We start from the raw sequence: 20,091 nt of genomic DNA on the forward strand, positions 1-20,091 counted from the left end.
CCATCAGTGGCACAGAATCAAGATGGAGGCCTGTAGCCAGTGGTGTTCCCCAGGAACCATTACTGGGTCCAGTATTGTTCAATATCTTTATCAACAACCTGGATGAGGACATTGAGTGTACCCTCAGCAAGTTTGCTGGTGATACAAAAATGGAAGGGATGGCCAACAGCCCATCAGGATGTGCTGCCATCCAACGAGATCTGGACAGGCTGGAGAGCTGGACAAAGGCTAACCATACAAAGTTCAATAAGGACAAGTGCAGGGTCCTGCATCTGGGGACAAGTAAAAACAGGCATTGGTACAGGTTGGAGGCTGCGCTGCTGGAAAGCAGCTCTGTGGAGAAAGACCTTGGAGTCTTGGTGGACAGCAAGTTCTGCATGGGCCAGTAATGTGCCCTTGTGGCCAAGAGAGCAAATGGCTTCCTAGGGTGCATCAGGAAAAGTGCGTCCAGCAGGTCTAAGGAGGTTCTCCCCCTGTACTCTGCCCTGGTGAGACCACACCAGGAATATTGTGTCAAATTTTGGGCTCCCCAGTTCAAGAGAGACAGGGACCTCGCTGGAAAGAGTCCAGCAATGAGCCATGAGGATGACTGTGGGGACTTGAGCATCTCCCCTACAAAGAGATACTAAGAAACCTGAGGCTGTTTAGTCTAGAGAAGAGTGAGAGGAGATCATGTCAATGTATACAAATATCTGAGGGGTGGGTGTCAAGTGGATGGGGCCAATCTCTTTACACTGGTCAGCAGCAATAAGATAATGAGCAATGGCTACAAATTGGAACATAGAAGGTTTCACCTCAATATGGGGAGAAACTTCTTTACAGTGAGGGTGACAGAGCACTGGAACAGGCTGCCCAGAGAGGTGGTGGAGTCTCCTTCTCTGGAGACATTCAGAACCTGCCTGGATGCATTCCTGTGCAAACGACGTGTGCAGGTTTGAGGCTAACTGGAATGTTTTACTGAGAGAAATCCTTGGCTGTGAGGAGAAAACAGTGACCTATTTCACTCATTCTTCTGCTGAGAAATGTCAACTAGTCAAAATATAGATAAGACACTTCTCACACACTTTCTCAGTTCTCACTTGTACTACTTCTCTCTGGTAGTCTGCGTGGTTGCATCTGCCTTAACTCTTTAATCTGTCCTAACCTTTTTTTTTTTTTCTTTCCTCTAACCTTCTTGTCATATTTCTGACATCTCACCTAAGATCTCTCCAGATTTATCACATGAGATATGGGGATTGATCTGGTTATCTTGAAGGGCGGAAAAGAGGGGGAAGGAGGAGGTTTGGGTTGGGAACCTCCTGGCAGTCTGTTTTGGGAGAGATTTTGTGTTTCCGTATTACTTTTAACTTGTATATAACTGTAAATATTTGTGTGTGTGTATATATATGTGTAAACTGTGCTAAGCTGTAAATATAGCTTCCTTAACTTCCAGCCAGCTGAGTCTAGTCTGGTGAATTGAGGGGGGGGGGGGGGGGGGGGGAGCAGGTAACTCCCAAACCATCACACTATCCTAAGGGATCCTGCATTGGCAGGGGTTGGACTCGATGATCTCTGGAGGTCCCTTCCAATCTCTAAAGTTCTGTGATTCTGTGATACCCCAGATTTTTCCACAATGTGACCCACCCTGCTTCAAGGACAGAACCAGCTATAAAAGTTCTGACTAAGTTTCCATTTACCTTTTCCACTGCTGGTAAGGGATGGTGATTTGTCATGGTTTGGGAGCAATTTAAATACAGAGCTGTTCCAATTAAGGTTGTGATGGCATATGGGTGGCAGATCATCCTGAATACCTAAGGGAAAAAATCAGCCCATGAAGGCTCCCCTGGCTGATGGCAGCCAGGTAACACTACTGATGTGAGCCAGCCTGATGAAAGGTGAAAGATTAAAATAAAAGACACATTCTGTAAGACCAAGCATTAGGAAGAGATAATAGGCAGAAGTGCTCTGCAGAAAGCAGCAAAGTGAGGAAACAGAGAGGAGACGGAAACAAACGGACCTTGAAGAGAGGAACACAGAGATCCCCATGGTCATGTGCCCAGAGATACAACTTGAGCAGTTCTTATGATGTCCTTTAGGTGAACTTCACTCATTATCATGTCAAAATCACACCTCCGGAATTTAAGTTACTTACTGTCAAATAAAGAACCCTACCTTGCCAAGCATACACAGTACATTTAAAATGCACTGTACTGTGAGGCAAACAATCATCACATGATTATCAAGGAGGAGTGTTTATGTACCCTGGGTAGTATAAATATACTGTTTAGCTGCACTAGTTGTGCTAGCTTTGCAAACTATCACCTATCACCCTTTTCTGCAGAGAACTGAAATAGAACAAGTCTTGCACACTGGCTAAAGAACTTCGTTTTGGGACAAGCCTACCTCACCTGGCTTTAGAAAGTGTAGATCTGTCATCCTCTGCCTCTCGAAGACTCCGATAGCTCATCCTCTCATCACTTCTGAACTACGTATCTCGAGGCTCACGGCGGCAGTACTGTTGCATGTGGTCAGAGATCTTTATCACAGACTACCTTTTTTTGTGTTCATTAGCGAATGAACCGCTCAAGTTCCCAGCAGCAGAGGGCAGCAATATAACCTCTGCGAAAGAGTACGGGTTTGTGCCTTACAAAATACTGATTAACTTCTTCACATGCTCATTCAGTTTGTTTACATGATATTATTGTTCCGATATGAAGAAGGTCTTTTTCTCTTCTCTCCCTGTAGCTCAGTGTACTGCCTTTCATGTGCTTATAGCTTTCAGATGCCCTGGTGGAGCACAAGATGTCGATGCCTGGCTTCTCGCACTGGGCTACAGAACTGATGCCAGGGTTAGCAACACACCACCACTGCTGCTCCTTTTGCTTCTGGTTTTTCCAGAATAACCTCAGCATATGCTGTAGACTTTTTGCTTGGACAGGTTACAGAGGAAAGAATCACCTGAGTCAGACCACAGTGCAGACAGGTTTTGTTCCCTTACGTTCATAGCTGTTGGGTTTGTTTTCTTCAAAATGTCAGTTACAACACTCCGTGCATCCACATGAATTCCTGTTTGTATTAACGGCGATGAGCTGACGCTGTTTCGTTTACAGAAAACTGATGAAATGCAGGCCGCCTTCTTGCTCTGTGGGCACTCAAAAGAACCTTTACGAAACTTGCCCGCCCACGATTTGGCCTGGATCGCAGGGGCTTAGTGGCACATGTAAAGATCATCTGTGGTTTGCCTCCCAACTCACGCTGTTTGGTGACTTAGAGTTTCAGCTCCCCCAGAAGATGATACTGTGAGAAACTCAGCTTTTCCTCTTCTCCAGTATTTACTCTACTAAAAATAGCGGAGTGCCGGTGCTCATCTGGTGCCTGTGGCAGAGCCGGTCGACTGCGCAAGGACAGCGCGCCGGGCTGCTCCGCCGGCCCGAGCCAGCCTCATCCCCGCTCCAGACCGAGCCGGCGCCCGCTGGGCAGTGCCCGCGCAGCAGCTTCTCTCGCGGTGGCTCTCCGCAGGGCGGGCCGGCGGCGCCGGCCGCAGACCCGGTTACATAACGCCAACCGCCGGGCCGGGCCGCGGCAGCGAGGGCGGGTCCTCCGCGCTGCCTCGCGCCAGCCCCGGGAGCGGCGGGGTCGGTGCTGGGCGGCCCCGCTCCGGGTGAATGACCGCCCGAGTGAGTAAGCTGCCGCAGTGGGGGCTGGGGGGGAAAGGGGAAGAGGCACCGCAGCCCCTTGGGCTGCCGACGAGAGAAGCAGCCGCGGTGAGTGGGACGCCAGCCCGCGGGAAGGAGCCTTCAGCGCCGCCTGGAGCCCTGCTCAAGGCTTGTTGCCGGTGCTTGGGGAAGCTGTGGGGCAGATGAAGGAGTAACAGTGAGGCGGCTGCCTAAGGCCGCGACGTCTTGTCCTGTCCCGTCCCGCGGGGGAGCGAGGGCGGCGCAGTGTAGGGGAGGCTCGGCTCACTGACAGCCCGCCCGGCGCCCGGACCCGCCTCTCGCACAGGGCGCTGCCCTCTAGCTGCGGCCCGCGCCTCATCGTCTCCAGCATCGGCGAGGCGGGGTGAAACGCTGCTGAGGGGACGGCCGGCCGGTCCCTGCTCGGTGCGACCGCCGCCTGCCTGGCAGCCGCTGCGCCATGGCTCGTTCCGCAGCAGTGCGCCCCGGTGTTTTCCCCCGCCGCGCACATCTGTGGTGCCGCCTCACGGTGTAACGGTTGCAACGGATACAGCGGAGAGCCGCGGAGCCGGAGCGGAGGCAGGGCTTATCGTGGCCAAGGTATCTCCCAGAGTAGTGTGTGAGAGAGCTCCCTGCAAACCTCCCTGAACAATATAAGCTAAATGGGTAAAACGTTTTATTTAACCTCCTTTTAAAAACCCCATCTGTGAATGAGTACCGGCCTGGTGGAAGCGCTCAGCTGCATTCTGCAACTTTTCCTTCTCAGGCTCCTGCCAAAACCGGTGGCTCAGCGTTACTGTCAAATTTCTTCACTGCCAGGACTCTACTGCAGTTTGCAAGCTCCTTACTTCTGGGCTGCTTCCCCACTTCTCTCTCCTTCAAACCCTATTAACTATATCCTAGCTTGGCTCTGATTCCCCTTAAGCAGGTCTGACCTTGTCTCTGTTTTTCTTCCCAAACTGTTAGAAGGTCTCCCAGTTTTTCTATGATAAGAGCTGCTACCTTCGTTTTTAGATTGTGTGACTTCTGTATGTAAACACCCTCAGCCAATGTGTAGTGGCATCTTGGTTTCTCATATGCTTGTTCCTGCCATCTTTATTATTCCCAAATCCTTACTGGTTTGACCTGCATGAACTTAGGTCTTAGTCCAGGAAAGTTTTATTCCTAGAAACAGGTCTACTCAAACGGGTTAACAGACTCAAGTCTTGTAGTTTTATATGATGATTAATTGTGAAAGTGATGGTTGCAAGACACTGCTTTTCTCTGCAAGTTCATCAGAGCAAGATGCCTGACTTCTTTGCCTCAGATCTAATCCTGGCTATTGTAAATCATTATTGAAAAAGACTGTCGCAGTGATACTCTTACCAGCCCCTTGCTACTACATGTGGATGTTACTTTTAAGCCCTTGGCATGCTGCTTGTCATTTGAAAGTCTTTGTACAGAGTGGTTGCTTCCTGGGGAAAGAATTCTAAAAATGCAACAAAACTCTAAAAGCTGATAGGTTGCCTTCATGTGTTTTCCTTCTTTTTCTAAAAATGAGTCAAATCTGTGGGTTGTCGAAATGCACATCAGCTTGGCACAGCTTCTGTGGTTGCCAAGTGTGTGAGCCAGTTGGATCTCAAGGAAATGTAACTTGCCACAGTCAGTCCCTTGGCGACTTTTATTTTAATGAGAAGCAAACATCTTTTGGTGAGTCATGAGGCATTGTTCCCTACAAACTAACTGTCAGGAAGTGAAGTCTGACAAAGCTGGTGGGCTGTCCACAAAACCAGGTTTCCCCTACACTCACTGCTGTTCTTTGTAAATCACCAGATCTGGAGTCCTCTCAAATTCCTAAGGAAGGCAGAAGTAGCTACCATTTGAGGTGTAGTATTGTGATGCCTGCCTCTCTTCTTGTATTCCTTCTGATAGTTCCTTCAGCCATGTATTTCACTACTCCACCTTTCCATCCTATCCTGGTCAAGGTTTTTGCCGTGCTTCCAAGTCCATTCCTGGTATGTCCATCCTCTCTGTGACCTTCATGCACTGACCTCATTGAAAAGAGTGTCTAGTTTTTCTTTTTAAACCCTTCCAGTTATCTGTGGCTCAAAACCTCTGTGTACACTTGTGGATGCTTGGCCTCAGGACGTGGCTGTACTTGCCACATCCACATGACTTTGAAGAGCAACTACTGCCTGAGGGGGTGCTCCAAACCTAACATCTGGATAGCAGTTTCAAAAAGATAACTAGTTTTAATATTTCAGCATTGCTTCTTTTGGGAACAAGGTTTATGTCATCCCTTAATATGTATGCTTGTATGCATCTTGATAGTTGTCCCTTATATAGAATTTCATTTACATTTCCCACTTTCAACCAAGTGCAACATAAGGAGAACAACTCCAAGGTAATTAGGTTCTCGCAAATTTTGTAGACTCAAGCCATTGGGGGGGAAAACAAGTCCAGAGTTAAACATTTGCTGGCTTACTCCAGTTTTAGTTTGGTGACCAAGTGATATAGTCATATGTGGCTGCTTCCATTTGGCAATAAGGTATTTAGTGTAAATGAAGTTGTAAAGAGAAAAGGAGAAGGATTTTCTGGGTGAATGTTCCTGAGCTGGTATCTCCCTCATAGCTTCAAAGAAGATAACTCTGATTTGGCATGTCATATTTTGAACACAGAAACAGAAGATCTTATTACACTTCAGTGTAAATATTTAATCAACCAAAGAATGCAGTTTTGTAGAAGATCTGATTTTCCTGAGCTGTGCTAATCACAAAGCGCTTTGTTTTTACGTGTCTGCATCTCCAGGGCACAGATTCTGTCTTTGTTCTGCAAGGCACATATTTGCACAAGTACATTAAGTACAGAAGGGCTGTGATCTCAGCTAGTGTCTTTAGATCTGTTTTATGCTGACAAAGTTGGCCAGCAGTTTCAAGACTTACTGAACATTATCATATAAGCAGAATTCCCTTGAACCCAAGAGAAAGTGATCAACACTCATCCTGACGCAGAATAAGGTATTCCTTGATGTAACTGGTAGGGTAAATTCCACATCATTTGTAGAAATAACAAGATGCTGAGGTTTTGGGTTGGTTTAGTTTTAACTGTTAATGTTTTCCAACTGTAGATGGGGTTTTGTGGCACAACTCTGACCTGTCCTGGCAAATTTGTTCTGCAATATATGCAAATGTGCAATGGTGCCCTTAGAATGAGGTCCCTTTCTAGATACCGTGTTGTATGTGTTCAGTTAAGCATTGTGGGCTAAGTGTGACTCCTGGCAGTTTAGATACATGAAAAGAAAATGTCACATGTGAGCAGGAAAAACTCCTGAGTTCCAGAGATGTTAACTGCCAAGGGAGCCTTTTACTTGGCATAGTAATTTAAAGACAAAGGTGTTCAGGCACCTGAGATCAACAGGAATTAATACCAGGTTCCTAAACATTTCTTTAGAGTCTGACTGAAAACTTTCACACTTTCTTTGGAGTGTAGGCAGTGGAATACTTCTGTTCTTCAAGGAAAATCTCTCTTTAGTTACTGCTTATTGATAGGCAGTAAGGTATTTAGGGGCTTTTTTAATCATATGCATGTATTCTGCACACAACTGATTGGCAAGATCGGTACCTTTAGTAGATAGTAAGTTTAAAATGTTCTGAAATAGCACAAGAAAAACTGAAAACTCAGTGTCTGAGCTTCAAAACTCAGCCTGATACTTATTAGCAATAGGCCCTGGACTACACATCCTTGAATTTTGCTGAAGTTGTGTCTGAAATATAATTTCATTGCCTGTAGCTGATATTGATATATGCATGGTACAGTTTTTTGGTTAACAATTCTACCATGACTAGCTGCAGTATTGTTGATGCTTTAAATACAGTTTTGTTATTTTGCTTGGAAATTTACTTTTCTTGTTTATGCTCTGGTGTTTCACTGTTTAGGGAATAACAGAGTTTTCAGGAAATACTATATTTTTAAATTAAAGTGGAGATCTTCTCGTGAGGATCTCTCCATACATACTCTTCTCCAGAACTGGAGCTTATCAAGCTACGTCCTTGTATTGCTAATAAATTGAATCACAGGGTAGTATTGCCTGTAGTAGAAAAGAATGAGTCAGAGTTGTGAGGCCTGGGGTGTTGAGCTGTCTAAAGTGGCCTTGCCTCAATACTGAGATAAAGATGGTAGCTGTGATAGAGAGGAGCATTCTCATTGGCACCACATCAGGTTAATAAGCAATCTTTTATGTCTCTGACTATCAGTGCACACAGTTAAATTGTGTCCCAAGGAAAAATGAACTAATTTTAAAGATCACATGGACTCCACTTCTCATTGGCAGAACTGACTTGTGATGTCTTTGTTGGAACAAGCATCTTTCTTATGTTACACTTAAGCAGAAGACCCAGAGTTGATATGAAGTCTTCATATCAAGCCTTTTCAATGGAATTTATGCTTTGACCCATCTGGATGTGTTCCTGTGTGACCTGCTCTAGATTATGATCCTACTCTGGCAGGAGGGTTGAACTCGATCTCCAGATGTCCCTTCCAAAGCCTAACATCCTGTGGTCCTGTAACTGTAGCAGCCTGAGAATTAAGTGGCACCCTCAGCCTTGGGATCTTACTGAACAGGTTCATGAAGTGACATACTGAAAGAAATTAAAGAAGATAGCAAGAAATAAGCAGAACCATGAGATTGTAATATGCTATCAAGCTGTTGCTTGCTTGTTTGGTTCTTGATTAGTGTTTGTTCAGTAGTACTAAAAAGTGACATAATTGCTACAGTTGTGTTATGCAGAAAGCCTTTTCAGATATTTGACAGCAGTACTTGGAAGGACAAGATGAGTAAGAGGCCCATTTAGGATTGTTTGTGCTCTTTTACTTAGTAGACATAGTGCCTGTCACCAGGAAAGCCTAGAAACACTTTACATTAGGCTATATACTGTTCCCCTTGCAGTTGAAGATGATAATGATAATTCAAGAATAGAACATTTCATTTGGAAGAAACATGCAGTGATCATCTAGTACAGCTTCCTGGCCAACAGAAGGCTGACCAAAAGTTAAAGCATGTTGTTAAGGGTATTGTCCACCATTAGAGTTTACTAATAGGCTTGAGGCATTGACCACCTGTCTAAGAAACCTCTTCCTGTGTTTGGCCACCCTCTTGATAAAGAAATGCTTCTAATGTCCAGTCTAAACCTCCCCTGGTACAGCTCTGAACTATTCCCACATGTCCTGTGACAAGAGAATCCCAAGGTAAGTAGCTCAGTACCTCCCCCTCCACTTTTCCTCCTCAGGCAGCTGTAGAGAGTTGAGGCTGCCCCTTAGCCTCCTTTTCTCTGTGCTAGGCAAACCCAGATTCTTCAGCCACTGCTCAGTACATTCCTTCCAGCATAGGACATTCCTGTCACCAGCTTCACTGGTCTTCTCGACTCATTCAAGGACCTTCACATCCTTCTTAAACTGTGGAGCTCAGAACTGCACACAGTGCTGAAGGTGAGGCTGTACCAATGCCAAATACAGCAGGATAAGAGAAATAATACAGTGGGGTTATGGAAAAACACTATTGGCTTTAGGAGGAGAGCAGACAAAACTATAAAAAACTTTGAGTTCCTTTAAGGCAAGTGGATATTACTGTATCTGTTGGACAGTTGAGCAAAGTGAGGCACAGTGATACTGTGGTGTTTTCCCTGGTAGTCAGGAACAGTGACAGAAGTCTGACTGGTAGCCCAGTTTGCAGGCTTCCTCTCCCAGGCACGTTTCTATTGCTCTCTTGGAGAGTAACAGCACCTTGTAACCTCCTTCAGTGTTGTGCCTTTTGGTACTAAGTAACAGCATATTCGGGAAGTTGTTATCTTTGATGGAGTTCTTCAAGGCTCCTTGAAAGTATTTGGTTTTGAAGAATGTTTTCATCCAGGTAGGCTTATATAACCAGAGTTCTCATGAACTCTCCTGAAAACTGTTTGCATAGCTTTGTTGAGTAAACACTCTGGTCATCAACTTGCAGACAGCATAGAAATTTACTGCATATTGTTGAGCACGTGGTCATCCTTTTCTTGCACTAGACTGACTCAGAAGAGCTGTGGCCTCTGCCACAGGTTTACTCTGATGTTGAAGCAGCATATACAGAGATTTAAAATTAAGCTGAATGCTTAATTTGTTGTTGAATCTGGCACTGTCTGTTGAAGGTTATGTTTGAAAGCTAGATCCTGCTAAAAGCATCAGTGTCTCCACCTGTGAAACAGGAACACTAACATTTCATCTCATAGGGTATATTTGATGTTTGCAGCAACCATATCATAGGTACTAGGGTGGAGGTTGTCATGGGTGAGAGCAAACCATTTGAAGTGCATCTGGATTCTTTGATTTTTTAAAAAACAAGAAGATTGTAACTTCTACTCTCCAAGGTTATCGTACACACTGACTCAACTACTCATTCAACCTGAGTGACACAACAGCAATTAAAAAAAAGAAGCTGTGAAGAAGATGTGTAGGTTACTATTATCTGTTTTCTTTTCGTCTTACATAGAAGGGATTTAAAGCACTGCGTGCTTGTGTTTTGTTTTCCTGCCCTTATAATGAGACAAGCGTAGGAGAAAAACATGTTGCCACTGACTGAGGAGTAGTTTAAAAGGTGTAACAGCTGGTCATTATCCAAGCTTTGAACCATGTCTTTGGCACAGCTTGAACTTCAGGGAGGCCGAAGGTTGAAAATGTACAGGTACTGATGTACCCACTGTGTTTTCATAGTATGGTTTGATTTGGAAGGGCACTTAAAGACCATCTAGTCCCAAATTCACTGCCATGGGCAAGGACACCTTTCACCCCATCCAACTTGTCTTTGAACACTTCTACAGATGGGGCACCCACAGCTTCTCTGGGCAACCTATTCCAGTGCTTCACCAACCTCACAGTGAAGAACTTACTCCTCATACTGTATGTAAATCTACCCTGCTTTGTTTAAAGCCATTACCCCTTGTCCTGCCAATAGATGTTCTTGTAAAAAGACCCTTTCAATCTTTCTCTAGGCCCCTCTTAGGTACTGGCAGGCCACAATGAGATTTGCCCTAAGCCTTCTCTTCTCCAGGCTGAACAACCCAAACTTTCTCAGCCTGTCTTAACAGGAGAGCTGCTCCAGCTCGTGGCCCTTCTCTGGACTCAGTCCAGCAGGTCTATGTCTCACTGTTAGCCAGAAAGACCAACTCATATGAGGAAATCAACTCCTGTCTTAAAGAATCTGGGAGTAAACAAAAGAAACCAGTCCTGAGGCTGTCAGTTCTTCTTGGGCTGTGCATTTCATTTAACTTATATGACTGATTTTTTTTCTCTAATGCAAAAGTCTCTTTGCATGAGTGCTCTTGAGTCTCTGTGAGAATGTGGTAGTGGTTACATGAATGGCAGATGACAGTGGGTGACAAATGGAAATGATGTTTCTTACCTAAGTTAGCAGAATTGGTCTGTAGCTGTAGCAGGTTAAGCACAGGCTTTGTGCACATAGTTAATAAGGCTCACTCAGTAAACATCTGAGAAGTGCTTGGTTTAATTTAGATCTCCAGATAAAGAGAGCACCCAAGGAAGAGTTTTCTTGTTACCTTGTCTTTTAAGTCCACAGTAGTCAGGGTAGAGATTTTGGCTTTGTGACAATATTGCCCTTGGCTTCACCAAAGCTTGGAATTTTCTCTTGTATTCTCAGGTTATAGACCTGCTGACTCCATTAGTTATTCTGTCAGTGGCTGTATGCTGCTAATGTGGGATATCAATCTGCATAAAATCTCTTCAGTCAAAGAGAAAGGAAAAAATCCCAAGCATCTCTGTTTGGGTTTGTTGTGGTGGTATTTTATTTTTTAATATATAAGCTTTACATTTTTGTCTTACAGAACATTAACCCCTTTTCCTCACATCCTTGTTCCTTAGTTACTACTTATTTTTTTAGAGACACTTTTAGTGCAGAATGAATGTGTTTACTAAGATTTTCTCAAATACTAGCCCAAGTATGACTGCCTGTCCTCTGAAATACTCAGCTGCAAGGTGATGCCTTTGGCACCAAGCTCTTGGTTCAGAACTAAAGATCCTTGTCAGAAAAAATGCCTGTTGTGGAGATCCCTAAAATGGCAGCTCATGGCCAAGTGTAGAATCAATATATTAATAGTTAGGGAGACAAAGAAGAAGGAAGAAAGAGAATGGAGGTAAAGAGAAAGTTACTGGAAGAAAGGGAGCAGGAGCTTAACCCTGGCATTCCCTGGCAGCTGCCTGCACCCTATGTTGTGTGAGGCAGTCACAACTGTGCTACCTCCAGCTGTCCACACTATGGCTAGCTCCTCATCAGTCTGGGTCTCACTGCTCATTTTCCTGTCTTGCCTGCAACATCACACACCTCCTCCACTGCTGTTAAAGACATGTAGGAACACTTTCTGTCTATTTTCAATATACTCTTTCTTTAGATGCTCTCTTAGAGGCATCCGTTGTAAATGATACTTGTATAGCAGAACCACTTGATGGAAGTTACCTGTGGGGTGCTTGGGATGGAGCTATCAGCAACCCTAATGATACTATTGCCTTCAGCATTACTTTTATTTTTCCCCTCAGCTGTTTGCTTGTCTAACTGTTGTGTATTGTGAGAATATATAATGATGGAGGAGGTCTGATATTCTCATTTTAGTCTGCAGTCAGGTAGCATTTGCTGTCTGATGAAAGAGCTGAAGGTGTTTAAAAACAAAACAAAATGAAAATATTTTTGCAAGTAATCACCTGAGTGTATTTAATCAAAATGCATTAAATGTCACAGCCTTTTTGTTTGATTGGTTTGTTTTTTTTAAAGCCCAGTTAGTGTTGAATGGTTGTAGTTAGTCAGTGCCAAGGAATTTACCTGGATGTTAGCAGGCTGCTTCTGCGCTCCGTGTCTAATTGTTTTCTATAGCGTGCCCTTCCCTGTGTCAACTATCACTCTGGTATTTGTGACATGCTTTTTGGTTATTGCTACTAGCAGTTCACACCTTAGTTTGGAGATTTGCAAGCTTTTTTTTTCCCTCCAATTAATCAACTATGCCAGCAGCTAACTCACATTTTATTTCTTTTAGTCATGCTCAAATCAGATCTGACATTGTTCAGGGTTTGGTTTTGTGCATGGGTTGGGGGTTTGGTTTTGTTTGTTTGTTTTAATGCTAGCTGCTAAAGTAGACTCGTAGAATCAGTCAGGGTTGGAAGGCACCATAAGGATCATCTAGTTTCAACACCCCCACCCTCTAGATCAGGCTGGCCAGAGCCTCATTCAGCCTGGCCTTGAACACCTCCAGGCATGAGGCCTCAACCACCACCCTGGGCAACCCATTCCAGGCTCTCACCAGTCTCATGCTGAACAACTTCCTCCTCATGTCCAGTCTGAATCTCCCCACCTCCAGCTTTGCTCCATTCCCTCTAGTCCTGTAACCTCCTGATAGCCTAAAAAGTCCCTCCTCAGCTTTTTTTGTAGGCCCCCTTCAGATCCTGGAAGGCCACAAGAAGGTCACCTGGGAGCCTCCTTTTCTCTAGACTGAACATCCCCAACTCTTTCAGTCTGTCCTTATAGGAGAGGTGCTCCAGCCCTCTGGTCATCCTCATAGCCCTTCTCTGGACATGCTCCAGCATCTCCACATCCCTCTTGCAATAGGGGCTCCAGAACTGGATGCAGTACTCCAGGTGGGGTCTCACCAGAGCGGAGTAGAGGGGGAGAATCACCTCCCTCAACCTGCTGGACACACTTCTCCTGATGCAGCCCAGAATCTGATTGTCTTTCTGGGCTGCAAGTGCACACTGCTGGTTCATGTTGAGCTTCTCATCCACCAGCATCCCCAAGTCCCTCTCCTCCGGGCTGTTCTCCAGCCAGTCAGTCCCAGCCTGGATTTGTGCTTGGGATTGCTCTGACCCAGATGCAGGACCTTGCACTTGGTCTTGTTGAACCTCCTGAGCTTGGCTTGTGCCCACCTCTCCAGCCTGTCCAGGTCCCTCTGGGTGGCATCCCTTCCCTCCAGTGTGTCTGCTGCACCACACAGCTTGGTGTCATCAGCAAACTTGCTGAGGGTGCACTCAATGCTTCTGTCCATGGCACACACAAAGATGTTGAACAAGAGTGGTCCCAGGACTGATCCCTGAGGGACTCCGCTTGTCACTGGCCTCCACTTGGGCTATAGATCCATTGACAGCCACTCTTTGGGTGTGGCCATTAAGCTAGTTCTGTATCCATTTAGTGGTCCACCCATCAAACCCATGTGTCACCAGCTTGGAGACCAGGATGTGGTGTGGACAGTGTCAAAGGTTTTGCTCAGGTCCAGGTAAATGACATCAATTGCTTGCCCCTCATCTGTTAGTGTTGTGACCTGTTCATAGAAGGCCACCAGGTTTTGGATTCACCCTTGGTGAAGCCATGCTGATTGTACCCAGTTACCTCTTCACTATTCTCCTGTCTCAGTAGTGCCTCCAGGAGGATCTGCTCCATGATCTTACTGGGTACAGAGGTGAGACTGACTGGCTTGTAGTTCCCTGGCTCCTTTTTCCTAGCCTTTTTGAAAATGGAAGTTATGTTTCCCCTTTTCCAGTCAGTGAGGACTGCACCAGACTGCAAGGACTTTTTTTTTTTCTTGTTGAATGGTACAGAACATAATGACTACCTTAGCCTGATCTTTCAGATGCTCAGCTTGCAGGTGTGACAACTGAATTATTAGGCTGTGTTTAATGATTGGTTTCTATGTAATGATTCATTATTTTCACAGAGTGAAATTGTACCAGAAAGAGAGACTGAGAACTTGATGCCTATCTGTGCCACCCCTGCCAGTGCCTCCAGGCCCAATACTCAGGACAACCTGAATGCTTGTTGTGGACATTCCTTTTCTGAAAAGTCCTTTCACAGTAATTCCAAACCAGATTCTTTGGAGAGTAGCAATTGCGTGGTCTGTGCCTTCATAGCAATGTTTTTTCTAATTCATAATTAAAATATATTTGGAAATATGATCTTTTCCATGAGATGGAAACTTTGATTCTCATACATCACCGAACTGTATTTTATTTGTTACTGAGCAGCTCCTACCTCTGGCAAGCCTCTGATACCAGCCTCCACTAACATTTCACATCATTACTTTCATACCTTTATTTCTCAGTCTTTTCCTTCCACATCATGACCATCTCTCAGATTCCTCCTTAAAACTCTCCTGCTGGAACACCTGTGGAAATTTGACCACGGTTAGGCAGCTGCTTGCTCTGCTTGTGGCTTTTCATGCTAACTAATATTGCCTCATTGCTCATGCCTGTGTCCTTTCTGTCTGTATCTGTATTTTGCTGGTTTTCTTCTGCTTCAACAGTAAGTTCAGTGAATTGGGAATGCCACCACTGCTCTACTTGTGAGCTTACTCACTGTGTAAGATAACGCAGTCATAATGGTCTTGGAAGAAAAGATATTATTTCATGCTGCAGATTTGCTTACCAAAGGGGTTTCACAGCTTTTTGTCAAAGCTCAGACAGTGATTTATAATTAACCCTTGTAATCCTACTGGAGTGACAGCTTCTGTCTTCTAAACAGCTAGTGGTCTGGTACATCATTGTCTGTTCAAGGATGCAGACAATTAGTGGGCAATGAAACCAGTCTGTCCAGATATCATTTGAGTATAGTAGGTTAATCGCTGGGGCAGTGTAGTCATTTCATAGAATCATAGAATCAGCCAAGTTGGAAGAGAGCTCCAAGATCATCCAGTCCAACCTAGCACCCAGCCCTAAGCAATCAACTAGACCATGGCACTAAGTGCCTCATCCAGGCTTTGCTTGAAGACCCCCAGGGACGGTGCCTCCACCACCTCCCTGGGCAGCCCATTCCAATGCCAATCACTCTCTCTGTGAAGAACTTCTTCCTAATATCCAGCCTATACCTACCCTGGCACAACTTGAGACTGTGTCCCCTTGTTCTATTGCTGGTTGCCTGGGAGAAGAGGCCACCCCCCACCTGGCTACAATGCCCCTTCAGGTAGTTGTAGACAGTAATAAGATCACCCCTGAGCCTCCTCTTCTCCAGGCTAAACAGGCCCAGCTCCCTCAACCTCTCCTCATAGGATTTGTGCTCCAGGCCCCTCACCAGCTTTGTTGCCCTTCTCTGGACACCTTCCAGCACCTCAACATCTTTCTTGAATTGAGGGGCCCAAAACTGGACACAGTACTCAAGGTGTGGCCTGACCAGTGCTGAGTACAGGGGAAGAATAACCTCCCTTGTCCTACTGGCCACACTGTTCCTGATGCAGGAACATGTGCTGCATTGAGTTGACAGAAATATGTTTCCTTTGTAGTGCCTACTGTCAAGTAATCTCAGATTAGCCAACTGTTTTTATTACTGATGTTATTGAATCCATACTTGAACATAGAGATGTCAGGCTAAGGAAGGGGTTATTTAAGTGCTTGACATTACCACAACATAGGTGATAGTTTTCCTGAAGAGTGGGGAAAACATTGTTCTATCCCCAGCTTAAACTGAAAATAGTGTTCTTTGTATGGGTAAGAAGGGAATGGCAGATCAGATATTGTGGGAACATTCAGAATATTTTTCTTAAGGTGCAGTTTCCTTTTTAAAATATGGAAAAATGCAGAATCAGATTTGGTGTAAAGGGAATTACGTTCAAGTGGTCATCTGGGATTTATGTATTTAAAGTATGTTCTGATAGTGTCAGGAACTTACTGAAAATTCTTTGGGGAATGTTCCTTCTCTGACTGTTAGTTTAACGTTTGCATTGCTGTTTCCGGGTTGTGGCTGGCTGTACTCACCAGGGTAGCTGCTCCCTTGCTTTCTAAATTAGTCATTCAAAGTGACCGCTTCTTACTGTGTTTCAGAAGCTGCTGCGTACAGTTGACAACAGCCATCTGTGCTGTGCTTCCTCAGTTCTAGTAGTTTCAGTCTTTTTTTTTTCTCCTGTCCCCACAAGACTATGGCAAAAGTACACTGCCTATGGGATTTATCACTGAAGAGAAAACATGGGGAAAGTGAAAGGGGTTCATTTGTAGGCATTTGAAATTCCACTGTCCAAACAGCAACACAATCTTTAAAAAACCCTGATTTGAGTTTCAGATAAATGGACTGCTCTCCAGTTATCATTCCCCCAAACTTCATATATTAGGAAGAAATTCTTTACAGTGAGGGTGGTGAAACATTGAAACGGGTTGCCCGGGGAGGTTGTGAGTGCTTCCTCCCTGGAGGTGTTCAAGGCCAGGTTGGATGAGGCCTTGAGCGACCTGTTTTAGTGGGAGGTGTCTCTGCCTATGGCAGGGGGCTGGAACTGGATGATCTTTGAGGTCCCTTTCACCCTAAACCATTCTATGATTCTGTATTTTAATCTGCAGTCTGATGCGCTTCGAGATGTTCTTATTTCTAAAGGTGATTCATGTAAGCAAAAAGCTAATAAGACAGTTGGAAAATTGCTGGTGTATTAGTTCCCTTTCTAGAGCTACTGACATGGTTGCTAATGCCTAAGATGTTCCTCCCCTTCTGTCCTTCATTTTTTTTTTTTTTTCCACCACAGTTGGCAAAATTCTGTGCTTGGTTGGCTGTGTTGGGGTCACCATTTCATATGGCAGTCACAGACTAGCTAGGTCTTCAGTTAAACCTCTGTATTAGCTGTGTTAGCTTGATCAGTGGTTTCTATTCTATTGTTGTTCTTCCACCTAGATATTCACTCCATCTTTATTCCTCTCTTCATTTTTCGTCATGTTGTTCACTAATGCTGCCTGATTCTGAGATGGGTGGAGGGCTTCATAGATTTATCCCTGTTTGTAACTTCTAACTTAGAGTGTGAACCAACATTCTTCGTGTTTTATTTTTACTGATTTCCTTACCTTTCCTTCTTTACTTTTATAATCCTAGAAATGCTGCTCAGTGTAGTACAAATTATGATACACAGCAACTGTAAAACTAGAGAGATTGTTGCTACATGGACTTGACTTGAATTTACACTATCTCAACTGTAAGTGGGATCTGGTTTGGTCCTAGAGTATATTAGCTAGATTTACACCATTAGGATTGTCCAAATGGCAGTGGGTAGGTAGACCCAAACCAGTGTCTTTCATCAAATGTCTAATAGCAGATCTACCCAGTGGATTCATAACTGAGGGGGAATGCCTCTTTCTGTTTTTCCAATAGTTTTGAGGAATCAAGAGTGGAACATTCAGCATGTGCTGCGTCATGAGAGACAGCTGATGACTATGAAGAATATTCCATTTGGCCAAAAAGCAGTGGTATTGCCTGAAAATACAGACTTTCCTCTTTCTCACGTTGCATGGTTGTAATTGAGAGCAGGCTCTAAATTAGTGTGTCAGTCTGTGAAGAGAATTTGCTAGAAACAGAGTAAAAAAGAAGCAGAAGATAAAGTGGGCAGAAAGGAAAATTATAATGTTAAGGTTAAACTAATGATGTCTAAAATTCTTAGCTCTGTCATGTACCTGTCTGCACTTTTACTTCTAGTTAGTTTTCATGCTACATATTCTGGAGTGACTCCTGTTCAGCAAACATCTGTCAGGCATAATAATTGCAAGCATTAATCCTTACAGGAATTAACCAGCTTATTAGTTGATTACCTGAATGAGATAGTTTCTGGGGATTATTGCTATTTAAATCTTACCTACCTTTCAAACAGTGTAAGCATGTTGTGCTGGTTTTCTTTATATATTATTTTCTTCCCCTGGACTGATATGCCCTTAGATTGCCATCTCCTCTTTCATTCCTACCATGCAGTAGAAGGCAGAGAGGAAATCCTGTGCTGCCTTCGATGTGAGTAAAGAGGAAGCCACCAGTTTCTCTTCATGCCAGGCTTGCTCGTGCTGCAGCCGTACAGAACTGCTGTTGTAATGCCCAGCACAGGCCAGGCTGGATTGTGCTTGCTGCACTGGAAACTCATCAGGCAACTTTGATGAAATTGCCACAGACTTTTACCTGCCTTTTTTCCCCCCAGAATCCCCAGGATTTTGGTAAGGCTTTTGCAAAGTTTGTTGCTTTTATTTCATAGTGAAACCAGATGGAGCATATATGTGTCTTTCGGCTTCAACTAAGTTTTAAAGTAATTTCATGCTTTACATTAAATTTACTTGAGAGATAGAAGTGTCAAAGATATTAGCTTCCTTGAAATTTCATGGATTTGAATCATAACAAAACGGAGATATAGAAAAAAGCAGCCTGTTGGGGGAGAGCAATGATCCGGGGCTCTTGCAGCACTCTGCTCTTGACAGACACAAAGACCAGCCGGTACTTGTACTCGTCTAGGGAACTCTTTCATGTAAGGCAGGGAAGAAGTAGGGATATTTTTGCTCCTACCGTTCTCACCAAAGAGTTGGAGATAAGGGCAGACAGTGAAGATAGCATAGTGTCTGTTGGGCGTGTTGCTACAGTGAAGGCATGATACCAGCTTTTTAGAGCCCCAAAATGCTCACTACATTGGAACTCCTGCGAGCCTTTCCCTGAAGGTTGTTAAATAAGCAGGGTTTAAGGTTCAGTATGTGGCTGTTGAAACATGACCTAGGTGTATGTAAGAAATTTAAACAATTCAATATTTTTTTTTTTTAAGTAAGGAGTATAGTTTATACAAACATTGTCACTTACATTGTGCTTATTGAGCTTAAACATGGTCACTGGAGGCTCTGCTGTGTTGTGGTTTAGCAATGGTTCTCTATGACAGTCTCAAATGCATTTTTCTCCATGAGGATGATACTGTTAGCAAGGTACCTGCTGAGCCATGATCTATGATTTTAAAGGGGAAATAGCAGGGTAAATTTCCAATGATGTGAAATGCTTTTAAAATATGACAAGTGTTTGTGGTATCTTTAAAAGATGGCTTTTGGAGGCTACTGAGGAAGATTATTATTTATTTTAGACCAAAGTTAAGTTTGTGCTATGATGCATATTACTCCTTGTAGAAGAATTATATATTACTCCTTGCAGAGGAATTAATTAGATATTAATCCTTGTTGAAGAATAATCACTTGAATTATAAGAATCCTTCTCTTAGGTGCTAGGAAATCATTAGTGCTAAGACACATCTTCAAGAGATGTTTGTCAGACATGCCAGTTTATGTGTGCAAATCCTCAACTGATAAAACCCATTGTTGCTATATGCATATCTCTACGTCAGCTTTCTGGCAGCAGGCAGCCCCAGAAATATGTCCTGTAATATTCAGGGTGGATTTTCAGAGTTTTAAGAAGGTCCCATTGGGATCTAAATAGTGCTGAACTGCCTCATCTTTTCAGATGTTCACAGGAAAAAAAGAAAAAGAAAAGCTTTGGTTTCTAATATTATTCTATTTCTAAAGGTAATTAAAAGTGGATGATGTAAGAGTGAGAAGAATAACCATCAGCTTTACTCTTACTGCTCAGCACAGTAATTATCTGTGATCACAGCTTTAAATAACTCTCTGGTCCTCCTCACTGGAGGGTGGCCTGTTGAAAACGTGGATTACTGCTGGGTCCTGCCACCACTTC

General features: G+C 44.0%; 1 protein-coding gene across 4 annotated transcripts in view; it reads left to right on the forward strand.

Annotated features, from left to right (window-relative positions):
* The first annotated feature begins 4,045 nt into the window (after positions 1-4,045).
* Positions 4,046-20,091, forward strand: part of SYNE3 (spectrin repeat containing nuclear envelope family member 3) — a 73,684-nt gene continuing 57,638 nt past the window's right edge. For 3 of the 4 annotated variants that reach the window (XR_010302065.1, XM_064142238.1, XM_064142246.1), the window contains exon 1: positions 4,179-4,253. The gene's annotated coding sequence lies outside the window, so the exon portion shown is untranslated. Of the gene's footprint in view, positions 4,254-20,091 lie in introns of all 4 variants that reach the window. The other variant, XM_064142255.1, reaches the window with a different exon arrangement.

The sequence above is a fragment of the Pogoniulus pusillus genome, chromosome 1, assembly GCF_015220805.1.
Source record: "Pogoniulus pusillus isolate bPogPus1 chromosome 1, bPogPus1.pri, whole genome shotgun sequence".
NCBI classification, from domain to species: Eukaryota; Metazoa; Chordata; class Aves; order Piciformes; family Lybiidae; genus Pogoniulus; species Pogoniulus pusillus.